This window comes from Mytilus californianus, unplaced genomic scaffold, assembly GCF_021869535.1.
Source record: "Mytilus californianus isolate M0D057914Y unplaced genomic scaffold, xbMytCali1.0.p SCAF_8, whole genome shotgun sequence".
Lineage (NCBI taxonomy): Eukaryota > Metazoa > Mollusca > Bivalvia > Mytilida > Mytilidae > Mytilus > Mytilus californianus.
The window spans coordinates 85,104,072-85,116,998 of record NW_026262734.1 but is presented as its reverse complement, the minus strand read 5'-3'; positions in this window follow the sequence as shown (position 1 = coordinate 85,116,998).

Below are 12,927 nucleotides of genomic sequence, written 5' to 3'. Positions count from 1 at the left end.
ACTATAAGAACTATTATTTAATCCCAACTGATTACACATAGCCTGATTTGAATTGATTTAAATTTTTAATTCTGTCCATGAAAAGTGTACTGTTCTAACAAAACACTTACTGGTACAACTTTATTAATTAAGGCACTTGACATAAGATTTTGCAGAGAACAACATTTTAATCCAATAATAAATTATTTAAAAAATATAGTTTAATATGCAACTTCACCTTATTATTAAATATTCAACACAGCTTGATAGGTGCAAGTTTTACATGAGTAATCTACAAGAGCGGATCCAGATTTTTTTTTAAAAAGGGGAAGGTGGGGTTGAGGTCTGTAAATAATTTGTCAAAACATTAATCACAAGTACATTGTACCATGAGCTGCATTTACTGTGCGTATTGCTGTGTGTTTGCTTATTCCACATTAGCTAGAGGTATAGGGAGAGGGTTAAAATCTCACAAAACATGTTTAATCCAGCCACATTTCGCGCCTGTCCCAAGTCAGGAACCTCTGGCCTTTGTTATTCTTGCAGGTTTTTTTAATTTTGGTTCATTTATATGTTTATTGACTAGTATACATTATTGTTAAGGGGCTAGCTGGTGTAGGATTTTCCCGCTGTGTTGAAGACACATTGGTGGCTTTTGGCTGTTTTCTGCTATTTGGTCGGGTTTGTCTCTTACACATTCCCCGTTTTCATTCTTAATGTTATATATTTTATAATACAGACTGATGGTTGTCACTGTTTTTTTCACGAGTTAGCTGAAAATCATTTCTGTTAATTTTGCGCTAATAAATGATTTTATGGTCTTAATTCACTCTTGTGCTGGGATCATTTGCAGGCGATGTAAACTATCAGACGAAAAATCTTCAATAAATGAATGATCGTTAGAAACTTAAAGAAGCAATACTTACATTACAGTATATTTCCTTTGTTTACAAAATATTACATACATTTTACGCACATTTTCTGGTCTTTTTTTAGTGTAACACAAGATTGAAACTGCTTCATAAGCTACTAAAATGAAGATCGTGTTCTATTATTTTCGATCTGCGTTTCAGTATTCATGAAAAGTAGCCCATATGTTCGATTATTATGAATTATCTTGTCTTTGTCTCCTTTCAGTTTCACCAGCAAGAACATGCTATTTTCCCCAAAAGAGGAATTACATTTGGAACAAGGAAAATTCCAATAATAAATTTTATAAAATGTTTATATTACAGTTTTCAATTACAACACTTTTTGGTTATGTAATCAAATAAAATACATTATTCATAATAATCAAAATTAATTGTTATTGCCAATTACGACAATAGTTATGACTAACGATAGCATTGTGCAGCATCCTGCGCAGTAGGCGCGAAAATTAAAACCCACGAGCCCCCTTAACAAAATCTTAAGGTGCTTTGTGTTTGGAATGTGTTTTTTTTTTTTTTTTTTTTTAACAAAACTTTACTTTCCTTAATTCTTAAATAAAAACTACATATGTTTCATGGTTACATACAATTGTTATATAACTAACTTTTTGCCTGAAGTGTCAACAGCCAACAAAATCACTTAGATTGTTTAACCTTACATCAGAAATATATCCATTCTTATAATAGTTTGGGATATATATATATATATATAATTCGTCTAAACAACAGCCCAACAATGTTAGATCTGTAAATTTGCGTTAGCAATTTTTTTGTTCTTCCCTAGCCGGGATTCGAATTCATGTTACTGAGATATTGTGGTACCAAATTGCCTTGCACTATGCACGACGCGCTAGACCACTCGACCACCTAGGCTCTATAATAATAAAGCTTTCGGTGGCCGGGTGTTACCTTTACTCGTCAGTTTTTATCTAGCGTCGTAACACAGTACATGATATATAAGGCATGAAGATGGAATTGTTACAGATCAGCTGAATTGTCTATTGTAAAGGATCCTACAAATTAATGTAAGATGCAGTCACAGAAACAATTATATTATTAGTACGTCTGAACCAGTGACGACCCTACAACAGATTTTATCCATCGGATCACCAGCAGTGATGGTGATACAAGGCTGAAAATACATTCTGTATATATAATTCGTCTAAACAACAGCCCACCAATGTTAGATCTGTAAATTTGCGTTATATATGGCAGTCAGCAGGGTTTAAGAACATCAGTTGTTCGACCTGTTAGTCAAATGCGTTTTGTTAAAATAGACTTTTTCACTTTTTTTGGTCTTTTGGCAATTGTTGTTTGTGCTGTATTTAGACCCCTCTACCAAGAATTTTTTTTTTTTATGCACACGTATAAAAATTGCGGTTTTTATCCAACGCAATCATAGGTTTGAACGTTGTTTTCAATTTAGACTTTTATATAAATATATATATATATATATAATTCTATAAAAAGGACCAACCAAATTTAATATGTCCCGGATCGTCTAGAATAGACGATACTGCGCAGATAAGGAAACATTATATAAGTCTAAAGATTTGCATAACGGTACTAATATAAGATGGAAATATACGAAGATGATGTTATAAAATCCTGTTGACAAATATTTCGGCTTAACAAATAGCCTTCGACAGTGTCAATAGTTTTTACAATTTTACAATACTAATTGTATGTGTAAAATAGCTCAGTAATACAGGTAAGTATTGGTCTATTGATTTAATCCCAAATCTTGAACATCATAATTTACAACAAAACTCGATACTCAAATATACGTGACTATGTATATCCCAAAATGAGTGTAAAATAAATCTGTTAGGTTTTCTTATTGATGCCGTTTAGATGATGTACATTTATCCAAAAGCTCTCCCGAACCTGTCGCTGGGCATCAGTCAAGTGAATGTTCTGTTCAATCACTAGGATTTTTATGCGGTTAAAGTCATCAAGTTTATGACCCGACTGTCTGAAATGCTGAGAAACTTGGAGAAGTTGCTTCTTAGAGATATCACTCCAGACCTATGGCCATTGAGGCGTTTGTGGAAAGGCTGCTTTGACTCACCAACATATTGGAGGCCAGAAACCGAACATTCTAGAATGTAGATAACATTCATACTATTGCAGTTAACATGGCAAAATATCTTATAGTTATTTTCGGTTGCCTGTGAACTATGAAAAGTTGATGAGTGATGCATCTGTGGGTAGCATTTGCAGCGTTTTTCATCACACGAACGGCATTCTCCAAAAGCACTTCTATGATCAGATACTTCAGCCCGCAACAAAAGGTTCCGCAGACTGTTGGGTTGCCTAAAACATGTAAAAGCTATCATTGGAGGTTCGGGAAAAATCTTAGATAGTTTGGAATTCTATTCAACTGTTTTCCAATGCTCACGAATGACACCGAAGCTGTTTTTGAGAGATGGGTGGTAAGTAAAAACACATGCAGTCCTTTTATATTTATTTTTATCTTTGTATTCTAACAGTTTACTCCTTGGAATAGTTTCCGCTTTCTGAAATTTGTTTTGAACCGTTCTGTGTTTGTAGCCCCTTCTCTTAAAGCGGGTTTCGAGTTGACGTAGTTGTGCTTAGTTGTTTCTGTGTTGGAACATATTCGCTTGACTCTGAGTGCCTGACTGTACGGGATGCTCTTAGTACAATGAGTTGGATGGCAACTCTTAGGGGACAGGTATTGGTGAGTATCAGTAGGCTTAGAATATAGGTCTGTTGATATAATGCCATCTGTTAGGGAGCTGGAAGTATCGAGGAAGGTGATTTTGGATTTAGATTTCTCATGAGTAAATTTGATACTTTGATGTATGTTTTTGGCATGAGTGATGAATGTATCTAAATCCTCGTCACTTTTATTCCATTTCATATCCACATCATCTATAAATCTAAACCAGGAAAGCGGTTTTTCGATTGAAGATTGAAGGAGTTGTTTTTCTAATTTCCCCATAAATATGTTGGCATATGATGGAACCATTTTAGTGCCCATAGCAGTTTCATTAACTTGCAGATAATGATCTCCATTAAGGGTGAAGTTGTTGTTCTTTAGTACCAGCGTGAGCATTTTGACCAGGCATTCAGTAGGTGGATATTTTATTGGTCGTAAATTTCATACTTCTGTACATGCATCAATGCCATCTGCATGTGAATTATTCGTGTAGAGGGAGGTGACGTCCATAGAGACAAGTGTCTTGTCGGAGGGAAGTGGATTTAAGGCCTGCATTTTTCTAAAATAATCGGTTGTGTCATTGATGTGTGATGCCCACAGATGCATCACTCATCAACTTTTCACAGTAAGGCAACCAAAAAAAACTTTAAGATATTTTGCAATGTTACCTGCAAAAGTATGAATATTATCTACATTCTAGAATGTTCGGTTTGTGGTCTCCAATATGTTAGTGAGTCAAAGCAGCCTTTCCACAAACGCCTCAATGATCATAGGAGTGATATCTCTAAGAGGCTACTTCTCCCAGTTTCTCAGCATTTCAGACAGTCGGGTCATAAACTTGATGACTTTAACCGCATGAAAATCCTAGAGATTGAACAGAACATTCACTGGACTGATGCCCAGAGACAGGTTCGGGAGAGCTTTTGGATAAAGGAACTAAATGTATATCATCCAAACGGCATCAATAAGAAATACTAACAGTTTTATTTCACACTCATTTTAGATATACATAAATACCGTCATGTATATTTAAGTATCGAGTTTTGTTGTAAATTATGATGTTCAAGATTTGGGATTAAATCAAAAGACCAAAACTTACCTGTATTACTGAGCTATTTTTAAACATACTATTGTAAAATTGTAGAAACTATTGACACTGACGGATGCTATTTGTTAAGCCGAAATATTTGTCAACACGATTTTATAACATCATCTTCGTATATTTCCATCTTATATTAGTACCGTTGTGCAAATCTTTAGACTTATATATTTTTTTCTTATCTGTGCAGTATCGTCTATTCTAGACGATCCTGTACATATTAAATTTTCTGGTTGGTCCTTTTTATAGACTTCTATATTATCTTTCCTCTTAATGACCTGTATTATGCTACTCACAAAATCCCAGTGAATTTAAATTTCCAACTCTTACAACATGAACACCAATGATTATTTTAAACAACTAAGAGCTATTAAACAAAAGCAAATTAGAACTGAACACCACTTATCTAATTTAGTCCATTATGTGTATAATAAATGTATTCCTAACGGATTACAAATTAAGCTCATGCCACAAATACCTGGCAATCTATCCAACACATTACTTTGCAGATGGGATCAAACCCTCTACCATTGTTCCAAGCGGTTAATGATCCTCCTCAAACAACATTGCGAAGAACATCTCAAAACCCTTACTGGCGAATTTAACGCCCTTTTGAAAAAACTCACATCTGACAACTGTGACGCTATCAACGCTCGCCTTAAAGACATAACAACCATACAATCCCAAAATTTGAGTGAAAGGCAGAAAAGAACATTTCTCAGGGATGGCATTGAATACATCCATCCTCCTTTACCATCTGAGGAAAAGAGGAAACAAGTACGACGCTTTAAACGTAGGTCACAAGAGACTGATTCACCTTCCAGCATTGTGGTCAATCTTTCCAAATACCAGTTGCCAAATGAGACAACTATCCAACTGAGTCCATGCCAATGCCCGTCGAGGATGACTGGGGAATAGAAATATGGTCGCCCATGTCTTCTTCCGACATGCGGTAAAAGCCTTGCCAAAGTGACACATCCGTTCAGCTATGCGGGATGTACAAGTACGCAGCCACGTCAGGTCAGAATGAGGACGATAAACCCGATGCCTATAGTAGAGAGAGAGTGCCGCGTTTCTTATACGTTAGGAACCTTTACAAACACTCTTTCAGGGGTCCGTAGGTGGCCTGTTGCAAAGCTACATATTAATTCGATCTAATGTTCCCTCATTTTAAGTTGGTTTAAATTTCCCGCCGTTCAATACTACAACAGGACTTTTTTTTGTATTGTATCGTATGTATTGTTAATTTGTTTTCGTTTCAACATGCATGAAATGTTTGACCATTGAATTAAAGCAAATAGCAATCATACAATCGCTTTTTAAATTGGCATAAATAAGCATACACTACTCATTCAATCTCTTTTTAAATAGGCATAAATAAGCATACACTACTAATCAATCAGTATCGTTTTTTTAACCAGGTTTCATATTCATAAGATGATTACATATGATCTTCTAAATTATGCATAACATACTTCCTGCTGGATCTAAAACAATCATTGATTAATAAATATATTCATTATATCGATTTTCCATCAGTTTTTTCTTTCTTTTTTTTTGTTCATTCATACTTGTCGACATTTGTCTTTGTATTTCCTTTAAAACTATTGTAAAGATGTTACCATATGTATTTATAACTGATAATTATATGTCAATAATTTATGTATTTTTATTGACTTGATGTCCATTGTCAGGAGATGGAATATTTCGAGTATTGGATAGGATTTTTTGTGTTTTATCTCTGTATAGCGTTTGGCCTAATTGAATTTTTATTACACTGTAAGTTTGATTTTTTTAAGTAATTTTGAAATTGTACATGTTGACTGAAGATTTTGAGTTTATTATTATAACAGTTATAATTGCAATTACGCGTAAAGCAAGTTAATTATTAAAACTGACCTGTCGAAGCTAGAGGGGCCGCGTGGTCTAAGTAGACGAACTACTGTATCATTAGCCTGTCAACACTGAGGTTGTGAGTTCGAATCCATCACGGGGCAGGTGCACTCGACTTCAATCTTAAATGACTAAGATTGTCAGTTTTCGTACTGAAGATCAGTTGTTTTCTCCGGGCACTCCGAGTTCCTCCAACAATAAAAACTGACCGCCACGAAAAAGCACAATATTGTTGAAAGTGGCATTAAACATCAATCAATCAATCGAAGCTAGAAGTTCAATTATCTACGTGTTGCCATTCTGTAATCGGTAGTCGAATCCGATAATAACCCTGTCTTTTGTCGTCTGTCAGTCAAAAGAAATGTCCCCTTATATTAAACTAATATAACATGATAATATAAATATACATATACTGAATGATGTACATATTAAATTAACGTATAGATCTGATGATTTGAGACTTTTCCAACTGGTTTCTACATCGGATGATCGTGAGGGCATTCCGGTGTATTGTTGCCACAGACATTTCTACCCACGTGACTTTTGTTTTTGACTGATAACCGAACGCAAAATAACATTCCTTATCGCTTGTTATATATAAATTTCATCAATAAATATTCATGAAAATAATTTTTACGAACATAGATAAATGATATGAAAATGTTTTGTCGTGAGAAATATATATATCAATAACAAAATAAGAATACCGAAAATGTGTGTTAACGCATGCGGAAGAATATCTCAAGAACGTTTTGCGGGAAAATATGATTGCCTACTCACATCCAATCTATTAGAAAAATCGAATTATTACAGAAGAGTGTCCACCATGCACTTGCACTGCACTAATATTAGAATAGTAGAATAGAATGATATACAAATGGATGAAACTTATATATCGATGTAACTGTAATATAATATATAACAACAAACCAGAGTATACTGATTTGAATCACTAAAATATAATAGTTATTACGGTGAGGTTGAATTCCCTGTCATTTATTCATTATCCAAACACGAACTTGTCTCAGAAAAAAATATATCTATGTACTTTAACCTCTCTATAAGGTATAGAAATGTGATTTTTTTTTCTGAGACAAGTGCTTGTGACCATCCACAAGAACTTGCGGTCATCCGATGTTCAGTACTTCAGTACTTTGATTATAGTTTGTTCTTATGTTTACTGCCACAACACTGTCCCAGGTTAGGGAGAGGATTGGCGCCTTCAAACATTAAAACCTTGCCATATTCTGTATGTGCCTGTCCTAAGTCAGGAACCTGTAGTTCAGAGGTTGTCGTTTGTAAATGTCAGTTTTATTTGATTTTTCGTAAACTGCTTTGTTATAAATGAGACCGTTCGTTTTCTTAATTGAATTGTTTCATGTTTTCCATGTCGAGGCCTTTTAATGCCGACTATACGGTATGTTTTTTTCATTGTTGAAGGACGTGATGTTGCCTTCAATTCCTTGCATCCACTTTATTTGAATTTTCATTGACACATACCACATCTCCTGATTTCATATTAAGTCGTTACGGTACGAAATTGTGTTCACTTTTCTTTAAGTTGCGAATGTTTAAGGTGTCTGAAGAAAGATTAAGAAAAACGGGTGGTCAGTTTTTTTTGTTTTTTTCATATCGAAATTTCGGATTTTTATGAATTAATTCTTTTGAAGTTACGTGCAAGGAAAAATTAATCTATAATGTTGAAATGTATGCAAAAAAATACTTTGTATATAGCCAATGTCTCCCTTTACAAGCTACTTTATTCGGTTATTTATATTTAAATAATGACATTTTCGCCAAGTTAATATTCCATTTAATAATGCAAGTATAACTGTTGTACCATTTACTTTTAGAAAATGTCAATATCGATGGGAGAGGCTTTTGAAATCTAAACAAATTCGTACAAAAAGTTGACGATTCAGAAGTATCTGTTGCGTATTTTCTCTTTAAATCAGCAAATGAGAGTCGAGTTTACCGAGGAAACAAATATTACCCTAAATATAATTTAAAAATCTACCAAGTGAATTTTCGAATTTTTAATTTGTTTAGATTGTGTTTACCGGGAACATTTGTATAGCTTAGCGTCTTGCTTTTGTTGCACGCTTCATGTGTTTAAATATATTATTTTCGTCATCAGATTATTAAGTTTAAAAAAAAAAACATAAATCTGTTCTGTCATAACTTTTTATTTATTCAGGTCGAAGAAATCCACCGGATGAATCATATCCATTGATACACTATGACGAATGTGATGACCATTAACACCACGAGACAACTATGGGGAGAAATGTGTACCAGTACAGATCAAAATGGTCTCGTTTATAAAGTATCACCACATCGTTATTGTCTGCAATTCTCCAAACCACAAGAAACATTATATCACATTACTGGTGGTGTTTCCGACTTGTACTTCCTAAATACATGCATATTTGACGTATATATTTTTATATAAGGCGATTTAGTATGTATGTCAAGGCGACATAAACTCACATTCACAAATTGCAAAAGACATAAGAAGGTTTATTTATAATTTACAAAAATAATCATGTATCTGTTAGCCATAGAATTAAAACTCACAAAAGTAAAGTTGTGAATAAAACAGACTATTAAAATTCGGCCATCAAAACAGCAAGCTAGTTCTCCAAAACAAAAACAAAAAGAATCATTATGATAAGACATCAGACAATCGCGGACGAAGTTCCTGCTTTTGGAAAGGCACATGCAGCATAGCCGGGTTAATCTTGACATATTTTTTACCCAAATCTACACTTTGTTTTTTTTATCTCTATCTGTGTCAACAAAAGGGGACACATAAAAACACACAATAAAAGGTGTACATGAAAACATTTACATTAACGGTATTTTAGATAACAAAACAAAAAGTATTAAACATGATAACACTGTATCAAAGATCCCACTAAATAATGCCGTCCTACATTCTAATATCGGTGACTGTACTTAGCAGATACCATTTTGTGGGACGGACTATTTAAATACCTTTCCGTAACATTCGTTCTAAAACGAGTCGATATATATATATATATAAACAAGTCTAAATTGAAAACAACGTTCAAACCTATGATTGCGTTGGATAAAAACCGCAATTTTTATACGTGTGCATGCAAAACAAATTTCTTGGTAGAGGGGTCTAAATACAGCACAAACAACATTTTCCAAAAGACCAAATGAGTGAAACAGTATATTTTAACAAAACGCATTTGACCAGCTGGTCGAACAACTGATTTTCTTAAACCCTGCTGACTGCCATTGGCGATTGCCAAATAAACGTATCACAAGATGTAACAAAATAGATCTTATTATTAATTTATTACCAAATAGAAAACAATAAACTTGCGGAAAAGATGGTATACCGCAAACATGAGGTGCAAAAATTTGTACACCATATCAGGATTTCGACAATTAATGTCTCTTCAGTAATGTTAGGAATCGAAACGGTATTTGGAAGGCCATAAAATTTACCTCAATTTAGGATAGACTCTTGAATTTTGAAAGAGTCAAAATAGGATGAACGGATCATATAAACCCGAAGGCAAAGTATATAAAATAACAAATTAAATAAAAGAAACCATTATTGACAATCAAAATCATAAGATAATGACGAACCGACAACACCATGGAAAAAAAAACAGAAAAGGACACTGAGAAATAAAACTACAAACAACAAGACCAACACGTTAAATTAAATATTCAGCGCGAAAAACCACAGATGAGTTTTAGTAAAAAAACAAACTCTTTAAACATGTTAAAACTGGATTAAGCTTGTACCAAATGAGCCTATGTTAACCCTGTGTTGTTCATTGCTGTTTGTCTTTGTTCGTACATTCATGTTTTTGGAGGAGTCGACTGTTTGTAGTTTGTGTGGTCTGTTACATGTACGTCCAATATTTCAGGATCTTTTAACTGTATTTTTGAAGTTACATGGTATGTCAACAAAGAAGAGAGGAGGGCGAGATTGTGTCTACAATGAAGAAATCATATCCGTTGTATAAAACATATGTTTTGTGTTTAATTAAAAAACATATGTTTTGTGTTAAATTAATATTTAATTTATAGATATTACAATATTGAGGTGAAATGAAGGATGTGATGAGAAAATACAGGAGACCAATAACCCAGGAAATGTCTTTTATCCCGTTTTCTGTTTCTGTAAGGTGCTGCTTAATTTGTTCGAGATTTTGAACTTAGGCTTGTGACCAACGCGAATAAAAAATTACTCCTCTGAAGTATCTGTCAATGATCCAACAATACAAATTCCAAAAGGCATTTAGAGGTCAACGTTGTATACGGTCTTTAACATATACAATGTAAAGCTCTAAATTGCCCCGAGTCTTAGACAAGCTGAAAGATAATATCACCGATATCTAATTAACATGTATCTCCCTTTAGGTAAAACAATAAGATATGAACAATATACAAGGTCTAGTTTCGTCCCGTAGGCACAAGCACGTATACATTTCGGGTAGTAAAATTAGAACTTTATATTCCACACAAAACTTGCATCCTGTTAATCTCAATTAGTAAAATATAATTTTGTTACTTAAAAATGAATATTACAATATATATAAATGTACGCTTGAGGGGTTATGGTTACGGATGCTAATGCCACAACTATCCACTAGAGTGCACATGTCATGCGTTTAAGCAATTATTGGACCCCGTACGGCCTTCAACAATGAGCAAAACCCATACCATGTAATCATCTCCAAAAAGCCTTGACATGACATTATGTAAAACAATTTCTTATGAGAAAAATCAATGGCTTGATTTAGAGACAAATGAATAAACACAAAACTAATGTGACAGACAGCAACTATAGGTAATAACTGAATAAAAGGCTTCCGAATTTGGACAGGAGCATACAAAATATGGTGGAGTAGGAAGTTTTTGCGAGCGCTGAATTCTCCTCCTTACCTAGCACATTTTTGTCACAGTAAGTGTCACACATATATGAAAGTGTAGAACATCGTGTCTCTTGTAAGAGAGAAAACACGATGTTCTACAATCATAATTTCAATTTTTCAATTTCTATGTGTCGTCATAGAAAAATGTATTGTTCTGCTAGTGTTTTGCTTCTCTGCATAGGTTGGACATATCAAAGCGACGAAAACTGATATAAGAATGGCAGGATATTCGACAAAGTGACAAATACTTGTTCACAAAACATGGAAAACTACAGACTGAGCAACACGAACTTCATAAATAAAACGGGGGAGATCACAGGTGCTGCAGAAAGGTAAAAAGATTCTGCGCTCAATCGGTACCTGCTTGACGTTTGATCAATACACATGCATTCATTTAATAAAGAGATGCATTCTTATATTAAGCTTGAATTTCTAACACCATAGAAACATACTTGTTAAAAGGAACGATGGTAATTTGGTGAGCTTTTTACATTAAGCATGAAAAACTTTAGTTTAATAATATATGCAAAAGAAAACAGTAATGGCAAAAATAATACCAACAATCTACTTTAAAAAAAACGTACAGACAACAAAGACACAACTCATTGTCCACATAGCCTGACGTGATATGATTGTGTATCTGTATGTTAACAGACATTGTATGGAAAAAAATGAACAAATCCAATTGGAAAAGAAGATACATAAGCAATGGTCATCACACGTCATCTGTCTTTCATTAACCTTTTCAAAATAATCCCACGATTTCGCTTAACCGATTAGAAGCAGGCGTAACCACGAATATTATTGCAGTGGCTATTTTCAAGTGTTGTGCACACTTTCTTTCAATTAAGCAACATTGCTTCCGCTATTTAAAATTAAAAACAAGGAATCAGCAACGAATACTATCAGTTCTCTGTCTTACAGGCAGATGAACAAATGAATTGAAATGTAACACTTATGATTTTTAACAAAACATAGTTCTAAAACGGCAAGATCATTTACTGAGAATGTTCATTAGACATGCATGTTAGAGTCAAATATCAAGTTATTATTCTTTTCGGACGGTGATTGTTCTTTGGCACAATTTTACGGGGGGGGGGGGGGGGGGGGGGGGGGGGGGGGGTATTATAGTTTTTCCCCTCACCTTTGAAAGTATGTAATGCGGTTAAGGTCTCCTTTCATGGCTCCTACGCTCCTGCACTTATATACACCCCTCTACACCAAGAAAAAAAACATACATACGTACAAACAAACAAAGCCAAACGAAGGATTATGTTTTGCCTCCTCCATACCCAATTTTGAAAGTGGAGGGGGGATTGCCCCCTTCCCCGGCTCATACCCCCCTTAAAAAAAAACAAAAAAAAACCAGAAAATAAACAACAAAAATATGAATTGCCGATTTAAGACATTTAAAAATTCAAC